Here is a 12,854-nt window from a genome sequence, read left to right as displayed (position 1 = left end):
CCTCAGAAACGCCAGGACAGGGTGGAGTGGCCCCCACTTCCTGCCCCTCAGTACAGGCTCACTCCATGGGCCTGTTACCTGCCTGACTGAGGGAGCCCACCCCTGCCCGGACGACCCGCTGGCGCGCCCTCTCTGGCTGCGACACCAAGGCGTGCTTGTTTCCTCACACAAGAGCCCAGTGCACACAGCTGCGCTCACACACGTGGCCATGGAGGCACTCACCCACATGCACGGGCGCGTGTGCACACACTCACACACACACACACCTCCACACATACACACCCCCCACACACACACCACACACCCCACACAGACACACACACACCCCACACATACACACACACACCCCCCACACACACATCCTACACACACACACACCACACACACCCCACATACACACACACACCCCACACACACAGACACAGACACACACACACACCACACACACCCCACACATACACCCTACACACACACACACCACACACACCCCACACACACAGACACACACACGCACACACACCCGCCACATACACACACTCCCCCACACAGACACCCCCCACATACACACCGCCCCCCACACACACCCCCCACACACACAGACACACACACACACACCCTGCACATACACACCCCCCGACACACACACAGACACACACACACCCCACATACACACACACCCCCACACACACAGACACACACACACACACACACACACCACACTGTGGCAGACTCGGTGTGCCCCAACCCCGCCCCAGCCCTGGCCCACGTTCCTCCCTGTGACGGGCAGGCGGCCGGGCTCCACTCTCCCGGTTGAGACAGGGTGCAGGCGGGACTCCAGGAGGGGTGTGAGCACCTGCAGGGAGTGGGCAGAGCACCCGCCCCCGGGTAGAGAGGCTGGGCTGAGTGGGCACCCTGCGCCCAGTCTCAACCCAGCTCCTCTGCCATCTGGCCCCCTCCCTGTTCGGCCCTGTCCTCCTGCACCCCCCACCCCCTCCCTCAGTCTCTGCTGGCCAGGCTGCGGGGAGGCATCGTATCCACCCCCTCCCTGAGTCTGCTGGCCAGGCTGCGAGGAGGCCTCCTCTCTGTCCCGAGGGTGAATTCCTGGGACTGTGTGCCTGAGGCCCCACGTGACGCTTAGGGTGGACACTTCTGCTTCTGGGGGCTTCACAGGCGCCATAGTGGCGACAGAAGCCGCCTGCCAATGCACGAGGCACAAGAGACACGGTTGTAGCCCTGGGTCGGGAAGGTCTCCTGGAAAAAGAAATAGCACCCACTCTAGTATTCTTACCTGGAGGATCCCGCGGACAGAGGAGCCTGGCAGGCTGCAGTCCGAGGGGTCTCGGAGAGTCGGACATGACTGAGCGTCTGAGCATTTCTTAGCATTTCTATTTCTGTAGACAGAACAAAACAAAAGCAGTCACGTCACCGGGACCTGGGCAGGGGCTGGGGTGACTGCAGGCCCGCTCCGTGCCAGCGGGGCGCCCTCTGGTCCGAGCGGGGCGCGGGCCTTCCCTGTCCGTCTGCACTGATTCCCGCTGCAGTCCGTGGCTTCCACGGTGCAGCCCTCTCTCTTCCCTCGGTCAGGCAATTTCTAAGTATTTTATTATTTTTCATGCCGCTGAAAATGGAACTGATTTCCGCCCCCAGCCACCCACAGCACATCCCTGGGAACTTGGCAGGAGTGCAAATGCTTCGGACTCACAGTGTAGGAAAAAAAAAAAGAGAGACAGAATGGAACTGACTTCCTAATTGCCTTCTCAGTTTCTCTGCTGTTAGTGAGTACAAACGCAGTTGATTTCCTTGTTCGCTTTGTATCCTGCCACTCAGTTGGAATCCTCAGGATTTCCTACATATCAGATCACACCATCTGCCAACGGAGGTCATTTTACTTCTTCCGTTCCCCTTGGTCCCTCTTGTGTCGGTGTGACCCTGCAGAGAAAACGTGGTGGTGTTTAGTCGCTCAGGCGTGTCCGACTCTCTCAACCCCATGGGCTGCAGCCCGCCAGGCTCCTCTGTCCATGGAATTCCCTAGGCCAGAATACTGGAGTGAGTAGCCATTCCCTTCTCCAGGGGATCTCCCCGGCCCATGGCTTGAACCCATGTCTCCTGCACAGCAGGCAGATTCTTTACCAATGAGCCACCTGGGAAGCTCAGGAAACTTGTATCCTAACTTCATTCTGGAAGAGGCTCCAGCTCCACTGTGAACTTCCCATTACTGCTGGCAGCTCTGTGTCACCCCCTCGCAGGGACCCAGCACTGGGCTGGGCACACCCAAGGCCCCCCACGGGGAAAGGGGACAGGGCCTTTCTACAAGCGCGAGTGCTACGGCCACGTGTTCACGTGTCAGATCTCACCTTCAGGTGCCACAGTGGGGTCTGGGGTCCCAGGTTGAGCCCCAAACCCCGACCGATGTCAGGGAGACAGTGGGCAGGCTTCCGTCCCCCGCTGCAGCCGCGGGCTGCCGCTTCTGCCTGCATGCCGCGCTCTCGCCCCGCTCCCTGCTCCTCCCTGCCCCCTGGAGCCAAGAGTCGCCTGCCAACCTGGTCAGAGAGCGGACCCTGGCTTTGGGTCACCACCCGTGTCTGTGCCTGTGCTTCCAGCTCCAGGTGTCTGTGTAGAAAGACTTCCGAGTATCGCTTCATTCAGGTTTTCATTTCCTCTAGCCCATTCCAGTTTTCTAATAGTTTGTTCATTTCATTTATGTTTTCAGAAATAACACACGGCAGTCTGCAGTGCCTTATTATCTGCCTTTTGAAATGGGTGTTTTGTCCTTTAAAAAAATCCTCATGTACATGCAGTAAAGTTCACTTTGCAGTGTTCAGCTCTGTAGGTTTCCTTTGAAATGAGCATATTTATTGACTGCCGGCTGTGCTGGGTTTGTTGCTGCATACAGGCTCTCTCAGTTGTGGTGGGGGGCTTCTCACTGCGGGGGCTTCTCCCGTGGTGGACCATGGGCTCTAGGGCGTGTGGGCTCAGTAGTTGTGGCTCACGGGCTTATCTGGCCTGCAGCAGGTGGGATCTCCCCGGACCAGGGACCGAACCCATGTCTCCTGCATTGGCAGGTGAATTCTTAGCCACTGGACCACCAGGGAAGCCTCAGTTCTGTAGGTTTTGACAAATGCACCCGGCTGTGTACCCACCAGAGTCGTGCGGGGAAAAGCTCCATCATCCCCACGCTACCCTCTGCGGCCCCTGAGAGGTAATCCTTTCCCGAACCCAACCCATAGCAACCACTCATCTGTCATCGCCCTCTCTTATTTTGCCTCTTCCAGAACATCACATGAACGGACCTGTACAGCCTTTGGGGTCCAGAGTCTTTCCTACAGACAAGGCACTGGAGGCTCATGCCCACCGGGCACACGGACAGCCCCTTCCCCTGGTGGCATCTTGTGGACAGACGGCAGGGGCCACCGCCGCACCAGCCGGATGACACCTATTTTGTTTCCGGTTTGGGGCGACCATAAATAAAGCTGTTGTAAGGATTCATGCACAGGCATCTGCAGCGCCATGAGCTTTCACTTCTGAGTAAATATTAGGAGTGGAAGCCCTGGGTCACCAGTCGCTGAGACATGATCCCGCCCTTCCACCAGGCTACACTGCTCTGCCTTCTCACCGGTGACACGTCGGGAGTTTTCATTCACAGTTTTGTTCGCAAATGTCTCACACGGTTTCTCGTGTGGTGTTGCTCTTTTATTCTTGTTACTGGTTTCTGCTGTTCTCTCTGAGGTGGTATTGCACTGTGGGTTAATTTGCATTTGCCTAGTGACACAGGGAGGAAGCATCTTTTCAGGTGCTCATTTGCCTTTAGCAGGACACCTTCCTCTGGGCTACATTCAGATCTTCTGTTGTTGTTGTTCATTTGCTCAGTTTTGTCCAACTCTTTGCAACCCCATGGACCGCAGTACGCCAGGATTCCCTGTCCTTCACTATCTCCCGGAGTTTGCACAAACTCATGTCCATCGAGTCGGTGATGCCATCCAACCATCTCGTCCCCTGTCGTCCCCTTCTCCTCCTGCCTTCAGTCTTTCCCAGCATCAGGGTCTTTTCCAATGAGTCAGTTCTTCGCATCAGGCGGCCAAAGTATTGGAGCTTCAGCTTCAGCATCAGTCCTTCCAATGAATATTCAGGGTTGATTTCCTTTAGGATTGACTGGTTTGAGCTCCTTGCTGTCTCAGGGACTCTCAAGAGTCTTCTCCAACACCACAGTTCAAAAGCATCAATTCTTTGCTGCGCAGCCTTCTTTATGGTCCAGCTCTCACATCCGTACATGACGACCGGAAAAACCATAGCTTGAACTATATGGACCTTTGTCTTGGCTTATTTTCAGATCAGGTTGTTTGTTCCTTTACTGTTGAATTCTGGACATTCTTTACTTATTCTGAAAACAAATCCTTTATCTGATACACCTTTTGCAACCATTTCCTGTTAGTCTGTGGCTTCTCAGTTCCTTTTAAGTCTGACATTGCATCTTCTTTTCGATTTACGTTGTTACATTTGTGTTTTTTCTTTCCTTTTTTAAAAATACTGATTCATTTACTTGGCGGTGCCAGGTCTTAGTTGTGGCACGTTGATCTCTGGTTGGCGTGCAAGCTCTTGGTTGGGACACGCGGGATCTAGGTCCCTGACCAGGGATGGAACCTGGGCCGCCTGCCTTGGGACCGTGGAGTCTTAGCCACTGGGCCACCAGGGAGGCCCTTCTTTCCTTTTTCTCGCAAGTTGGTCTGTTTTGTTGGTTGATTCTCTTCAAAAAACTAACTCTGTCTTCGCACACCTACTCCTTCGCCTTTGCTTCCTGTTCATCCTTTCCCAAGCTTGGTTTTCTCTCTATTTTCAAGCTTTCTCCAGGGTTATTCTGTCCCCCCATCAATGCCTTCTTTTTTTCCCCCAACATTTTCATTTGATTTGCAAAACTCAGGGAGAACCTGCATTCCGTGTGGTCCCTCTCGGGTGTGGTGTCTGATTTTGACCAGTGCTCCAGCTCATCGGCTACTGGTGTGACCAAGTACGAACTATCCCCTCCAGCCGCTCTGCAGCCCTGCTGCTCCCCTTCCCCCGAGAGACGGGGGTGCAGCTGACAAGCCCGGGGCTCCCCTCTTTCCCACCTGTGTATCTGGAAGCACCACCGCTGCTGCCCGGCCCCCACAAGTCTGGATACACAGTGTTTTTATTGTCATTCAGCTCTGCGTATTTAAAAACTTCTATTATGATCTCTTCTTTAGCTCATGATGTTTTAAAAACTTTTGTTGATTAATTATCTCTTTTCAACTGCACTAGGTAGGTCTCCATTGCTGTGCGCAGGCTTTCCTTCCATTGCGGCGAGCAGGGGCTTCTCCCGTTGCCAAGCACAGGCCCTAGGCAGGTGGGCTTCAGGGTTGCAGCACGTGGCCTCTGCAGTTGTGGCCCACGGGCTTCATTGCCCCAAGGCACGTGGGATCTTCCCGAGTCAGGGATCTAACCCGTGTCCCCTGCATTGGCAGGAGGATTTTTAACCCCTGGACCACCAGGGAAGTCCTAGCCCATGAGTTTTCAGCAGTGTGTGTACATGTGTGTTACAGGGCTTATCTACAAACATTTCCCCAACATTGTATTGTATTTTCAAACACACAGCACAGTTAAAAGATTTGTACAGTGAAACCTCACACACTCCTCGCCTATGTTCTACAATGAACAACGCACTGCACTTGCTCTTTCATGCATCTCTCCATCCATCCACCCATCTCTCCATGCCCTTCCATCCACCCATCCACCCCCCATTCCTCCCTTCCTGCATCCACGCATCCATCCGCCCAGCTCTCTATCCATCCACGAGGCCCCTCCCTTTTCCCTACAAGTCCCCCTTTCTCACTTGGAGGCCTGCTTACAACCAGGGCAGCTGGTTTCAGCTGCTTTCAGCCCCTGTGCCTTGGTAAATGGGAAACCAAGGACAGAGGCCCAGTGGCTGGCGCCTTGGGGCAGCTGCCCGCCCACCACTCAGCCAAGGGCCCACTGTGTGCTCAGGAGAGGCTGTCTCTGACACTCCAGGGGCTCGGAAGATGCCTCCCAGGAGCCAGGCAAGGGCTAAACCTTTCTCTGGATTGTGCAGCAGGTGGACCCCGGCCCGCTGGGTGAATCATTCTCTGCCCAGGCCCAGAAGAGGGTTCTCTGAGGGTGACAGGGAAGCCAATCCTCAGGGTGAGTGCATGGAAGGGCTCAGGAAAGGCTGCACCCTTGATGGCTGGGGCAGCAGGTTGGGGGTGGGGGTAGGCAGGGGAGGGGCAGGTGGGCAGGCCCCAGGCACTAGAGCGAGTGCTGGCGAGGTGTGGGCAATGCCATAGCTGGAAGAGGGGTGTCCAGCTGACCTGCTCCTCTCTCCATGGGGTTGGACACTGGGAGGCCAGGGTCTGGGGAGGAGTCCCGGGCTGGAGGCCTGCTGTGAGCAAGGTGCCTCAGCCGAGCTCTGACTGGGGTGGGGCGCTGCTGTAGGCTGGGCTCCCCCCACCTCCTCCATCCCATTCTCCACAGGCCCTGCGGACAGGCAGGGCCTCCCAGGTGTCCAGCCCCAGGCCCAGCCCCACGGGGCCCAGGGGCTTAGGACAGGGGCTTCTGTCCCGAGGAGCCTCTCCTGGCTCAGCCACGCCCGGAGCGGAGCGGGGAGCCACCCCGCCTCCAGTGGGCCTGCAGTCAGCCCTCTCACCCCCCTCCACCCCCCCCCACCCCCCAACCCCGGACACTCCAGCGGCCCAGCCTCCCGAAGGCCCATGTCTCCTCCGGGCAAGGCCGGCCAGCAGCGGGGAATTCTCTTCCCGCCCCCACCCCCTATTTTCAGAGAGGAAGTGAAGGGAGAGCCTGGGCCGTGTTCAAGGTCACCTCCTAGGGACACAGCTGGGCTCCGCAAGTTTCATGCACCTAATGCCCCCAAAACCCGCCTTCCTGCCCCACTATTGCACGCAAACTTCAAGATGAGGCGAGGGCTCGGGGGCCTGGGTCCCCGTCTGCGATCCCGGTGGGCGCTCCGGAATGGGACGGCCGGGCCTAGGGAAGCAGGTCGGCGGGGCTCCGCCGGCCGCCCCGCGCCGCCTGCTGGCTGACGTCGGCCCTGCGTCCGCGGGCCTCGCTCGGGGCTCCCCCGATCGCGGGCGCCTCGCGGCCCAGAGCCCCTGCCCCGAGGGGCCGGTGAGGGCAGAGGGAGGCGGAGGCGCGGCCCAAGACCGCCGGCTGGCTTGCCCCGTACCGCTTCGTGCCGTCTGCGTTACCACGAGCCCGGGGACCCCCTCAGCACGCCGGGCGCTGGGACACAAACCCCGAGCCCCCTCCCCTGGGTGCGCGGGACCCACCGCTTCCCCGGCGGAGAAACGCGCGAGCAGCGCCCAAGGGCACGCGAAGGGGCGGGGCGACGCGGGCGGGTCCCGAGACGCCCGGCTCCCCCCGCCCTCCCCTCACCCGGTCTAGACCCCGAGCCCGGCGAGGGGCTGCGGCAGGGCCCGGGCCGGAGCCCCTCGCCGCCTCCACCCACTCCCGCCGCCTAGAGCCGCCCCTGCCCCCTCCGACCCCGGCGCGCTCCGGTCGGGGCCGGCGCGCACCCACCCTCGCCCCGCGGGCCTGAGCGCGCCGGGGCCTGTCGAGGCCGCTGGCAGAGCAGCGCCGGGGCGGGCCTGGAGCAGAGAGACTTCGGTGTGTGCGGCCCAGAGGGGGCTCCAGGCAGCCCCAGAGCGAGCCGGGGCGGGCAGGGTGGGTGTCCTGGGTCCCCTCACCCCGGGCTCGCAGGCAGCGCCCCATCCCGGGCACTGGCGGCGCTCGCCGTGGCGGCTTCTATTTGCGCGATACTGTGCGAGGCAGGCGCTGCTCTGCTTCCACTTTTCCAGATGCGAAAATTAAAGCCCAACTGGGATTCGCGCCCAAGATCCAGACGCCGCCCCCAGCTCACGTAGAGGTCTGTACAGAAACAGCTGAACCGGGGCGTCCCTTCCCCAGTCCGAGTCCTCTTGTGCCGGCCCTCCCCGCTCCTTCCCCGGGGAAGCTGCGACCCTGGGGCGCAGAAACTAGGAGGGAGTAGAGGGAGACCGGCTCCTGCCAGGGCCGCTCTGGGGGTGCGGGGTGGACCCCGCCCGCCCCCTTGGGAATCAGCTCTCCGCGCCAAACCGCCGAGGGGGCCGAGGGGGCCGCAGGGGCAGCGAAGCCGAGCGCGCTGACACACGCGCCTGGAATTACCGGGGAGCCGGCGCCCTCGGCGACCCCTCCGCTCTGGGCCGGCCCCAGCCCGCGGGGGCGAGAAGAGGCCGGCTCCCCGACCCGGCCGGGCGCGGCCGACCCCCTCCTCCTCACGGAGCCGCCCCGCCGGGTTCCTCCTCGTGCTGCGGCCCGGCCGCCCTGAGGGTCCGGGCACCCCCTACCACGGGTCTGAGTCCCAGCTGCCTCGATTTGCCCCTCTGCCTGGCGTGTTTCTTCCATCGCAGGAGGGTTGGTCAGGGTTCTCTGCATCCATGTGGTGAACCCCTGGTAGTGGGGAGGGGCTTGTTACAAGTGCCCTAGAGGAGATACAGGGACCCAGTCACGAGCCCCCTCCGCACTGCTTTGGGTCCGCTCACACGTGCTTGCGTGGGGCTGGTCACCAAGTGTGTGTGGTCTGTGCTCCTCGCTGTGTGAGGGTGTGGGCCTGTGAGTGTGCGCTGGTGTGGCTGCTCACGCCGTCTGCACCTGTGTCCGTGTGCCCACAGCACGCGCGCGCACACACACACACACAGGCTGGCCACTTCCATGGGGAGTTGTGCAAATGCACAGGTCAGTCACAGGTGCCAGCCCCTGGGGATGCTGGGCTCCAGGTGTGCACAGCCCCCCTTCTCACCCTGGTCAGCCCTCACTGAGGAGCGCTTTGCCACCTGGGGGTCCCAGCGTGTGTGGTGGGCCCAGCTCCTGGGTAGGGCAGGCTTGTGCCCCGGGCACAGACATCCATCCAGCCCAGCTCAACCTCCAGGCTCAGGTGACAACAGAGCCCAGGAAGGGGAGCCAGTCACAGGGAGCCCTGTCTCCTGATGCCCTGGCCACGGGCACCAAGGATGGTGGAGGGGGGTGCTTACCGAAGGCCAGGACTGACTGGGCCCAGAGAGGAGGGGTCCTCTGGGCAGATCAGAAGTCCTAGGATGCATGGGGCCTGAGGTGGCTTCCCAGGCCTGTGTCTGCCGTGCCCCGCACCCCACCACCCCCCAGGGCTGGCAGCGGAAGGAGCAGGGGCCACAGGCTACAAGCCAAAATGTGTTCCTGCGCCCTGTGCCCAGAGGCCAGGTGAGTGCCCCGGAGCCTCAGCCCAGCCCTTTACCCAGAGGCCAGCGGGCTCCCACAGACCACCCGGGCCCCTCTTGTGCCTGTGACCCTTGCCCCTCACGGCTTCTCTCTATGCTCCCCCACCGGGGCGGGGCCCAGAGCATGACCCTGAGTTCTGTCCACCCCAGCCCCATCCCTCCTGCCCCAGCCATCACCACCTGCCACCTCTGACGGGGGAGGTGGCACGGTGCCCATGACCAGACCCCAGGCCGGAGCGCGGGGCACACAGGGAGCCAGGGAGGATGAGGGCCCCACATCCGCTCACTCACGGGAGTCCCGAGCCACAAGCCCCTCTCAAGCCTGCGCACTGGTGGCTTCCCGGGGACAAGTTAGGGTCAGGACGGGCCTCTGAGGACGGAGGAGCAGAGAGGACCGCGCTGGGGTCTGAAAGGGGTGGGTGCCCCAGTCTCCTGGAGCCCTCGGGTGCCTGGCCAGCTCCTCTCCCAGCCCAGACCTGCCGAGGCCTCAGGCCGACCACACCCCACGACTGAGCACCCCCTCAGAGTTGGGCTGCTGTCCCCTCACGTGTGAACCCAGCCCCAGGCCCTGCCGCCCCTGCGGTCAGCTTCCAGGGGACACTGCCCCGCAGCCACGATGGCCTCCAGCTACCCGCAGGATCCATCCAAGCTCCTGACGGGGTGGCATTCGCAGCCTCCCCTGCATGGACCCCCATGGACACTCCAACCCAGCAGCCCCTGCCCTGTGCCCCCCAGGGCCTGCCCTCTGCCCCCTACCCTCCTCAGAGCCTTTCTCACCCACGTGCCCATCACTCAAGGGCAGAGGACAGGTGGCCTCGTGCCACCAGTGGCCACCAGGGGGCCCCTTGTTATGGCTGTGGGGTCCCGGTGCGTCGGAGCCTTTTATCTGGGTGCTGGGAGTGGGGAGTAGGGGCAGATGACACTGACTGTTGGCTGGCGCCTCCCTGACTTCGCGAGGGCTCTGCCATGTGCTTACTGTGAGCCCACTCCCCAGGTGAGGAAACTGAGGCCAGAGACAGGGATGCCACCCACCCGGGCTCTCAGGAAAGTGAGGTTCAGGTCTCCACGGGTTCTCCAAGTCCACCGTGAATCTGCTGTGCTGCCTCCACCTTGCTGTGTGACTTTGGAAAAGTCCCCTGACCTCTCTGGGCCTCAGTTTCTCCATCTGGAAAGTGGGGGTGGGAAGGCCAACTCCTGGAGCCAACTACTGGACAGAGCACCGGCCCGGCCTCCAGCCCACGCCCCGCTGGACTCTGCCCCCTCCTCGGAGCAGGGCTCCATCCCCACACCCCAGGACAGGCGCGGCTGGAAGCCGCCACACCTGCAGCCCAATGGCCCTGCATCCAGGGGGTCTGCGCCAGCCAGCAGGGAACAGACCCTCCTGGGGAACTTCTGGGGCTGCCACCAGGACAAGCGTGCCCGCCTTCCTGCCAGTGAGCAAGTTGCCGCAGGCTGGGTGCGGACATGTGTAAGCACACCCAAGCGGGCCAGGACCCTGTCGCTCAGCGTGACCCCCTACGGGCCAGCCCACCGCTGCCCTCTCCCTTCCGAGGCCCCTGCTGGCCCAGGCGGGGCAGGGCCTGCCCACGCAGAGCGCCGGGGGGTCAGGGCTGCACCTCCCCCTCTCGTGAGGGTGACCTGTTCTCAAGCAGAAGACATCCAGGCCCCACCACCCCTCCTCCCACCATGCACCCCACTTTGGCCCCATTGAGGCCTTCGAGGGCAGACAGAGGGGTACCGACCACAGCCAGGCTGGCAAAGAGGGCCACCAGCCCGGGTGCTGGCAGCACGAGGTTCCCACACTCCCCAGTGCCAGTCTTGGCGCCCCAGCCCTGCCCCACCCTTGCCTGGTGGCGACCAGGGCACCCGGAATGTGGCTGCGGATTCCGTCCCCCGGGGCCACGGATTCCTGTCTCAGTGGGCGAGGGCGGAGGACGGCTTTCCGCCCTTTGGTCCCTGCCAACTCCAGGGAGCTGGGCGCGCCCAGGCCTTGCCAGCCAGGCCACAGGGGAAGCTGGGAGGGGGGCAGGGCGGAATCTCACTCCCCAGCTCCCCCAGGCTCTGAACCCCAGCTCCCAGGGCCTAGCCCTGCCCCTCGCATAACCCCAGGGAGCTCCTGCCAGCCAGGCAGTGGCCCCAATCTCTCCCCTGGGGGCCTGGATCTGCTCCCCACCTTCAGCCTGTGAATATCCAACACCAGCCCGGCCCTTCCCCTGCCCCAGGCTGGGGGCCCAGAGGCCTGCTCCCCCTCCAGCTGGACCTTCCAGCCTCACTTCACACCCCCCCCATCACCCCCGCCACAGCTAATCCACCCAGAGACCCCAGGACGTCCTGGCCTCAACCCTGACCCCAAGGAGAGAGGGGAGTGGGAGCGGGTGGGTGCTGGGCTCCGCCTCCTCGGCGCTCTCCGTGGGCTTCCCCACCCGCGGGTGTCAATTACAGTAATCAGCGCCCACCCGCTCGGAGGCCCGCCCGCTCGGAGGCCAGCGGCAGCTGGGCTGTGGGGTCTGCTCTTTCCGCCTCCGCCTCGTGCCCCAGCGGCCGGAGAAGGGGATGGAGGAGGACTCCTGGGGAGGGGAGGCCGGCCTTGGAGCCACGCCCTGGCTCCCAGGAAACCGTGGGCGCGGTCCGGTCCCGTTCAGTCTGCTCTCCTGCCCATCTGCTCAGTGCCCACCCACCCACCGGGTCAGGCCTCGCCCTGACCCCTGCCCGGCCACGGGACTGCCAGAGACTGGAGAGTCCTTGGGGATACGGAGAGGAGCGGGGCTTCAGGGTCAGCGCTCGGGCTGAGCAGGAGGCCACCTGCGACCTGACCAGAATGGCCAGGGACGCTTCCTGGAGGAGGGGGCAGGCATGGGCCCGTAGGTGAAGGAATGCATTCTTGAGCCAACCCCCACCCGAGATGGAAAGACGGGTGGCGGCGCGGCTCACGGAGAGCCCGCGGCCTTCCACGCAGCCGCATCCCGCACCCCGCACGGCGGCCGGGCAGCCCACCGTCGCGCACGTGGCCCGCGCGGGAGGGCGGCGGGCGAATCTCCGGATAGGCCGGGATCTCCGCTCACACCTGCGGGGGCTCAGGGCCGCACGGCGCCCGGCCCGACGGGGTGCAGGGGTGGCGCGGAGTGCCTTTGTGCGGCGTCCCCAGCAGGTCGCGCTCCAGCGCTCGCCCTCGGCCAGCGCCCCGGCCTCGCACGCATTCCTGGCAAGTACGGGCGCCCCAGCGGGAGGTCGGAGGGCACCCCCCCCCCTTCCCTGGAAGAGGTGAATTCCCCCTCAGGCAGCCGTGACCCGAGGCCGTGGCCACCTCCGGCCCAGACCCCGCGCACGTGGGGGGTGGGACCTCCTGGTCCCAGGAGATGGCGGGCTGGGGCGATGGGGCCAGGTGGCCGCCGGCGGGGCCGGCGCTGCTGAGCCCCTGCCTGTCCCAGCGCCTCCCAACTCGCGGGGGCGGCCTGGGTGGTGGCGCGGGGCCGGGGAAGCGTGATGAGGGGTGTCCACCCCTCCGGGCCCGCCTCCGCGCCTCCATTCACTCACTTCACACGCTGGGCGGAAACACCTACCACGAGGGACCAGAGAGGG

Source organism: Bubalus bubalis, chromosome 20 (genome assembly GCF_019923935.1).
Source record: "Bubalus bubalis isolate 160015118507 breed Murrah chromosome 20, NDDB_SH_1, whole genome shotgun sequence".
Classification (NCBI taxonomy): domain Eukaryota; kingdom Metazoa; phylum Chordata; class Mammalia; order Artiodactyla; family Bovidae; genus Bubalus; species Bubalus bubalis.
The sequence above is the reverse complement of the archived record's forward strand: the minus strand, read 5'-3'. Positions refer to the sequence as shown.